The following is an 8,396-nucleotide window of genomic DNA, read 5'->3' on the forward strand; positions in this document are numbered from 1 at the left end:
CACACACATGAGGAGCCTTGGTGCATAAGCTGTAAATCTGCTTCTGCCCAGAACCCACCAGCGGCTTCCCTTTGGTCTCATCAATCAGCTGACTAGTGGGGCTAGAAAATTCCTGCCTTGGGTCAGTTTTGGTTCTGAGATCTGAAGTTGTGCTGAAGTGCAGACCAGGGGGTCCCAATCACAGGACAAAAGTGAAACAGAGGCCAGGAGTCAGGCAGACTGGGGCCCCGAAACAAAGAACAGAAAGAAGGGGTGAGGGGAGAGCATGGACAAACGGCAGCCTCTGCACCATTCTGACTGGTGCTGGCCCACTCAGGATGCCCAGTGACACGTCTGAGGACACATCCTCCTTCCCCTGGCTCTGCTTCCATCTCCCCCCGATCCTTCTGTCCCGTACTCTGCTGTGGGTCCAAGTACCTTCTCCCTTCCATCTCCCCTGCATCCTCCTGCCCCACACTCTGCTGTGGGTCCAAGTACCTGCGCCCCTGTAGGAAACCGACAAATTAGCATTGACCATATTATGTTCTATTATATATTACTTTTGTATGCATTGACAAATACACACACACACATTTGTCTGAGTAATAGAAGTGAGACCATCAGTTAGCAAGAGCTAACCAGTACTATATTGTAAGTCTTAGGGAGAAGCCACAGAACAGAAAGGAAGAATGCCTAGCTATTGACAATTATTAGAGCAGCATTTTAAAATATACAATCACTTCCAAAGGAAGATTTGAGGTAATTTCAAAGATAAGTGAAGTAGAAATCTTAAAAAGAAAAAAAAGAACATCAGAAATAAGATAAATAGGGTGTGAAAAAATAAGATTAGCTCTGAAAGATGAGGGTTGCCCACTAACAGACTATCCATGGTGGCTCACACACCTTTAATTACTAATGATAAAGGCTGCGAAACTCATCCTCATGTATCACGCCTGGATCCTTAGCAACTCTAGAATGACCCCTCCCCAAAGCTTCAATGACATGCATAGAAAGTTATTTTACACCTTGCAGATAATAAATACATCAAGAAAAATTTCTGTTTAAATTTTAGTCAATGACAACAGCTACTGCAATAATAATGGCTATCTTGAATTAAGTGCATCCCAGTTCCTGTTTCTGATTCTCCTGATGACTCTGCATTGTGGATATTGTTAGTTCTTTTTGTTTGTTTTATTTTTGTTGGCTTTTTTTTTCTTTTGAGATGGAGTCTCATTCTGTCACCCAGTCTGGGGTGCGGTGGCACCATCTCAGCTCACTGCAACCTCTGCCTCCCAGGTTCAAGAGATCCTCCTGCCTCAGCCTCCCAAGTAGCTGAGATTACAGGTGCCCACCAGCCTGCCCAGCTAATTTTTGTATTTTTAGTGGAGACGGGGTTTCACCATGTTGGCCAGGATGGTCTTGAACTCCTGACCTCAAGTTATCCACCCGCCTTGGCCTCCCAAAGTGCTGGGATGACAGGCGTGAGCCACCGTGCCCTGCTGTTATTGTTAGTTCTGAAAATAACATACAGCCAAACAAAATGGAACACACATGTGGTTCTGAGCTTCCAAGAAGCCAATCCAAGGAGAGCAATCAGTTCCATTAACATAATTTATGGCATCTATATCCATGAACATAAATGTCTCTCTGGAAAATCATAATCCTCCCTGAGTCCTGAGAGACACTGAGATATCTTTTAATGACTCCTTGCAGTTTCCTAGACTAAATATCTTAATCATTTTACTTCTATCCTGGAATTTACAAATTTTTATTATTAAGACACCATATGTAAAAGCTATAATTTCTGATTCTACTTTAATATAACACTGGGGCTTTATTTATTTGTTTTCTGAGAAATACCCAAAACAAGTGCCCATTCTTTCTTTATTGGCTTAAACTTCTTCCTTTGACATCATTCTTCAACTGATCTCCTATATATGGGCATTTAGGATGTTCCTAATATTTTTCAATGTATGGTAAATAATGCTGCAATAAGCAGATGTATTTGGATCTTGTTGGAGATAATCTTCAAGGAAAATTCCTAGATGTGAGAATCCTAGGTCAAAAGATAAATGCATGTGTTGTGTAGTTTTCTTAAATATTGCCAAATCCTCCTCCATAAGGTTCTACCATTTTGTTTCCCCACCAGCAAAGCTGACAGAGCCTGTATCCTCACAGCCTCACCACAGAGTGTTACTAAATCTTTGTAATGTTTGCCAATCTAATGAGAAATGGTATCATAATGTAGTTTTAACTTGCCTTCCTCTGAAAGTGAGCAAAGGCAAGCATCTTTTCATGTGTTTAAGGGTCACTTAGGTGATGCATGTGTGTGCACAGACGTGTGTGTGTAAATTTTATGCTCTCAGATTTTGCCCATTTTTTTCAAGTTTCTTCTCATTTGTTAGTCTATTGGGATATTTGAATAACACTGGTGTTGAGAATCCTCAAAGAAGAGTATAATTGCAGTTAGATAAACAAAGTGTCCAGAAAACAGATGGTCTCTGTGCTCAGTGAACTTGGAAGCTGTGGAAAGCAGACTTGATTGGACCATCCAAACACCTACTTCAGCTCAATCATAAGGCCCAGCAGAGTTCAGCATCCGGCCTGAGGAAGCAAAATCCAGCAAGATTCTGAAACGGGGTCTGGTAGGCTGCTTTCTTGTCAGAGTCACACCGTAGCAAGATCACACCTCTCCCACCCTTACATACCCCTAAAACAGAACAGAAGAGAATGGAATAGAACAGACTCACCAGTGTTCAGTTATTTTGTCTTGCTCAACACCAACAACTTTTTTTTTTTAAATTATACTTTAAGTTCTAGGGTACATGTGCACAATGTGCAGGTTTGTTACATATGTATACATGCACCATGTTGGTGTGCTGCACCCATTAACTTGTCATTTACATTAGGTATGTCTCCTAATGTTATCCCTCCCCCTCCCCCAACACCACGACAAGCCCTGGTGTGTGATGTTCCCCTTCCTGTGTCCAAGTGTTCTCGTTGTTCAATTCCCACCTATGAGTGAGAACATGCCAACACCAACAACATTTTTATGGAGAAGTTAGCAGGGAGCCCGGGGAGCTCCCTGTGACCCTCACATTCCTGACTCCCCATCTCCATCAGAGGAATGAGGTGACAACCAAGCACCCCTGCCTACCATCCTGGAGGAGGGAAGGCATTCGTGCCAGTGTGGGACGGCAAAGAAAGGAGGAGGCCTGTACCGAGCCAGGCCTGAGGCCCCCGGGTGCCCCCAGTGGCTCCGCAGGCTCTGGGACATGGTGGATGGTGAGGTGGGCATTCCTGTGGATTCAAGGACCCACAGAGCTCTGGTGGCTGCTTTGCTCTGAGACATGGTGGCAAGGAGCCTGGCTCCTTGCCCATTTTTCACTTGGGATTTTCAATGATGCTTTTCCCTCAATTTTAAGACTCTGCTATCTGGTAGGGTGGAGTATGGTGGGTTGCGATCTCCTTAATGCATGGATTTTGCAGTTGGTGATTGGGGTTAGGAGGTTGCATTGTCCAACTTCCTACTTGTCTGTCCTCTGCAGAACCACACATTCCCTCCTGTTGCATATTTTTTCTTCATCATCCAGTATCCAAAGAATGCCTCCCCCTTCTCTTTCACCCTTTCCTCCTCGGAAATGAAGACTTCTCCTGACTGTCACCAACGGTCCCTAATGCTTTCATGTCCTTTTCCTGTCATCAAAGCTTGGATCTCCAAGGACTTTTTCTCAGAATTTTCATATGCAATGTAGACTGTCTCTTCCTGGGCATACATTTAACTCATCTGCAGGCCATCCATGGTCCTTTTCTCTTTTCCCACACTGCAGGACAGTTCTCTAGATGGCCTTGGGCTGATCCAGTTCTCCTATCATGTCTCTCCTGTAGATCTCAAGAATAATTGTAGAATAGTATACTGGGAATGCAACATCTTGAGACAGGGAGGAACTGGCTGGGACAGCCCAGGCTCTGTTCCCATGCCCCCACCTCTAGAACAGGATGTCCTTCAGTGCTTTAGCCCAGTGTGTCACGTTGCCTTCAGATATAAAACCCAGGCTGGGCTGCTTTCTGGGGTCACTCATCTGCTGTGCAAGTGTGGCGCACTAAATGGAGATTCCGTCAACACTGGGCAGCTTTCCTGAGCTTTGAGGAATCAGCTCCCAATGAATCTAGGCCTCCTTGCTGCCTATCTGTGAGTAATAAACCCACTTCATGTCACTTGCTGGAGGTGAAGGCTGGGTTCTGTCTCACTGGACTCAGATAAGTTACTAACCAGTGCACAGTGAACCTGTTTAACAAAATTGGCACAGCAAGCATGGTTCGGTCTGACAGAAGCATGGCTTATTAGTGAAACAGCAGGGGTGATACCCCCCAGTTTCTAACACATGGTGGAAAGGCCAGTCCGGGCTGCAGGGTCTGAACATGCATCTGGATGTTTTCTGGGGACGGAACAGTGAGAAGTGGAACAAAAGTCACCCACAAAGATGTGAACGAACTGGCTGCATGAACATAGGCAGCAGAAAGGGATGTGGAAATGTGACCGCAGCTCATAATCCTCTGGTTTGAGGGTACTTATGTAATCGCTCATTCCTGGGGCCGGAAACTTCCAGGAGTGGGAACTCAGCAGCAGCCTGAGGCACTTGAGAGGGAACAGGAAAGACAGTCTCAGATGATCCCTGAGGTCTCTGAGTGAGAACCAACATGAGATGTGGGACCTGACTAGGAGAGAGACTTTCTTTTCAAAGGGCAGATATGGAGAAAGCCCAGGGAAGTCTTGCACAGCATGGTTAGTGTGGGTGTTTGAAGAAGGGATAATGCAGACCCAAATATCTGGCTGGATGGTGCAGTTAGGTGTAAGGTTAAGGTCTCCAGGTGCCCACCAGAGACTAGTAGTCCTATACTGCTGTCAAGCGAAAAGGAGGAAAGAGAGATAAAATTAAACTGATGATGTCAGGAAGTTTTAAGACGAACACAGTGACTGAAGGTGTTTATCTGCTTTGGATAAGGCTTTTTGTGCCATTTTGTGTGGTAGTGACTGCAGTTCCTACCCCTGAGTGCATTATTATAGGCATTGACACGTTGGCTGCTCTGGTACAGAACATCACGGCTGCCTGAGAAGCTCTGCCCCTCACAGCCAAGAATTTGAGCCATAACAATGGGACATATCCACTCCTGCCTGTCACCTAAGCTACCCAAGTCCCAGTGGGTTATTCAACAAAAGCCGTACTGCATACTGAGTGCAGAATTGCACATTGCTTTGTTAATTCTGGATTTGGTACAAAACATCCTATTGCAATGTAACAGCCCAGTTTGACTGGTCAAAAAGGCCTTCAGGGCATGAAGACTAACAATGGACTGTTGCAGGCTTAATGCCAAGGCCACTTGGCATTTCTTGGTTTACAGATGGCTCTGGGAAACTACAAACCGATGGGGTCTCTTGTGGTTTCCCAGATGTAATTTCAGATGGCCAGCCAGTGAATGGCCATCTCTTGACTTTTCCTGGACATAGATGTTCTGTCCAATGGGCCAACTTCACACAGTGGTGATGGCCATGCCAGCCACCCCTGCTACCATATCTTAATACATACTTTTTGACTGATGGGCTGTTCCCTCTCAGGTCACGAAAATGGCAACCGAGTGACTGAACTATTAAAGGACCTCTGTGTGGGAACAAAGACTACAACCACTCGCTGCCGAAAAGGGAGAAATATCTGTCACTTGCGTGGATGCTGGGACTACCATGGCAACCCATGAAAAGAATTTATATCATCTTTTTGGATACACTGCAGGACTTCACTCTGACCAAGGAATGGTCTGCTAGTGGGATAGTACCCCTATCCAACTAGGGCAATACGGACACTAAACACTGCTCTCCAGTGCCAGGGAAGCACAGCCCTGAGAGCATGTCAGGAAACATTGGGCTTGGTGAGTGTGGAGGTGGATCACGCAGCTGCTTGATTAGGCTACACCTGTGAAATCCCAATCACAGTATTCTCAACCGTTCTTTTTCCTTTCTCTCTTTAGAATTCGCCTCCCAGGGGTGGCTTGTGGTTTGGGCCTCCACAGTACCCCAGACAGGGCTCACAAAATCTAAACCGGAGGTGATGCTTCCCCCTGTTAATTCCCCTATATGGAGTCTCATAGAGTAATGGACAGGACCAACGAATACCACCATGCACAGGTCCCTCTCTTGGCTCCAAGGACATCTGATCTTTCCAGTTGGGTGAGTGGCATTTTCAGACATGTCAAGTTTTTACAGGATGTTTCCTCCCTTTCTGGACTGGAAAACAGAGGCTGACAGGTCTGGGTTACGCAACAAGGGCAGTGGGTGCCGAAGAGGTAGTAGCCTGTGGACTGGGTGCCGCACCAACTGAGCCCAACTCCTATCCAATAGTTAGGGAACACAAGATACTCCAGAAGGTGTGGGGGTGGGGCACCAACCTGTCATTCTGTTTTCTCCACAAGGACATGGCAGCAGGGGCCCGGAAGCACAATGCCTTCTTTAGGTCCTCCCAAGCTGTGGTCACCATGGGTGATATGGGTTGGATCTGTGTCCCCACCAAATCTGATGTTAAAATGTAATCCCCAGTGTTGGAGGTGCCACCCAGTGGGAGGTGTTTGGATGTTGGGGGAAGATCCCTCAAGGCTTGGTGCCGGCCTCGCGATAGGGAGTGAGTTCTCACAAGATCTGGTTGTTGTCGAGTGTGGCACCTCCCTCCAACCCTCTCACTCCTGCTTTTGCTATGTGAAGTGCCTGCTCTCGCTTCAACTTCTGCCCTGAGTGAAAGCTTCCTGAGGCCTCCCCAGAAGCAGATGTTGATGCCATGTTTTCTGTAAAACCTGCAGAATCATGAGCCAATTACATTTTTTTCTTATAAGTTACCCAGTCTCAGGTATTCCTTCATAGTGATGCAGGAATGGCCTAATACAATTGGTCAACTGATGAAGTGTTGAATCGACCACCCTGGACCTTACTCTGTCACAGACCACAGTGGCCCTCTCATCCTGCCATGAAAGGGAACCAGAGGTGCCCTGTTTTAACTTAATTGGCCTAAGGTGGCAAAATGTCATGACCACAATTAGTAAAACCTTGGTGGGCTAATAGTTTAACATACTACTTTCTTTTTTTCTTTTCTTTTCTTTCTTTTCTTCCTTTTTTTTTAGATGGAGTCTTGCTCTGTGACCCAGGCTGGAGTGCAGTGGTGTGATCTCAACTCACTGCAACCTCTGCCTCCTGGGTTCAGGTGATTCTCCTGCCTCAGCCTCACAAGTAGCTGGGATTACAGGCACCCGCCACCATGCCTGGCTGATTTTGTATTTTTAGTAGAGATGGGATTTCACCACGTTGGCCAGGCTGGTTTTAAATTCCTGACCTCTGGTGATCCACACACCTCAGCCTCCCAAAGTGCTGAGATTACAGGCGTGAGCCACCGTGCCCGGCCTGACACACTACTTTTATCTGATTACATGAAAGATAAGTGTCCCAGTGGCAATGACGAAAACAAGGACTGCAATAATGCTAGCCCTTTCTGAAGGGACATTATAAACAATAGTGTAGGGGTGAAACTGAGCTCATGCAACTATGACTTAGCTGCAAATGGCTGTGCCTCCATACCCACGAGTAGGCCACTGAACAATAAAATGGGATAAAGGGTGCTATGTGCAACTGACAGCTACGCATTTCTTTATGGGCAGTCTGAGGGTGACCCAAAAATGGGATGAGCAAAGTCTGTGCCTGGAAATCCAGTGGATGGCTGGGTCCTGCATGCTGGGGGTGCCCCTATATACCACTCCTGGGAATGAGATTCATCACTGGGCCAGCAGCCTAAAGCTGTACACCCGGCCAACTAGAGATATATCAGAAGGTATAAGTGACTCTGGGTTTACATTCTTTATGAAATCTTTAATAGCATGGATAGGAGTCAGCACTCCTAAAGAAATAATCATAAGCCTGTCCCTGACCATGGCAGATATTTCTTCCTTTACTGCCACTGCTTTGGTAGCCCAGCAGACATCCCTCAACTCTCTTGGGAAGATTATTTTAGACAACAGAATCGCTCTAGACCGCCTTTTAGCCCAACTGGGAAGACTGTATGCAATTGCCTACACCTCCTGCTGTAACTGGATAAACAACTCAGGTATTGCTGAAACACAGGTAGAGAAGATCTGATTGCAGACAGTGGGGCCACCGAAAGAATCTTCTCTGAGCCCTTTAGCAACTTCTAACCTAGATCCCAGGGATCCCAGGCTAGGTTACTTAGGTTACTGCCCTGGGCAGGCCTGCTCATCCTCCCTGTGGTAGTAGTCACCTTGGGCATGGTAAAAAGTATTGTAGCTATGGTTTGCAGGTCACAGGAATAATGTAGACTGTGCTGGATCAGCAACATCTGGATATAGGGAAAGTCTGGCTGAAACAG

At 46.3% G+C, this 8,396-nt stretch overlaps 1 pseudogene; it reads left to right on the forward strand.

The window, feature by feature from the left end:
• Positions 1–8,396, forward strand: part of LOC129464924 (glycerophosphocholine cholinephosphodiesterase ENPP6-like) — a 92,086-nt pseudogene that overhangs the window by 81,681 nt on the left and 2,009 nt on the right.

The sequence above is a fragment of the Symphalangus syndactylus genome, chromosome 16, assembly GCF_028878055.3.
Source record: "Symphalangus syndactylus isolate Jambi chromosome 16, NHGRI_mSymSyn1-v2.1_pri, whole genome shotgun sequence".
Taxonomy (NCBI): Eukaryota; Metazoa; Chordata; class Mammalia; order Primates; family Hylobatidae; genus Symphalangus; species Symphalangus syndactylus.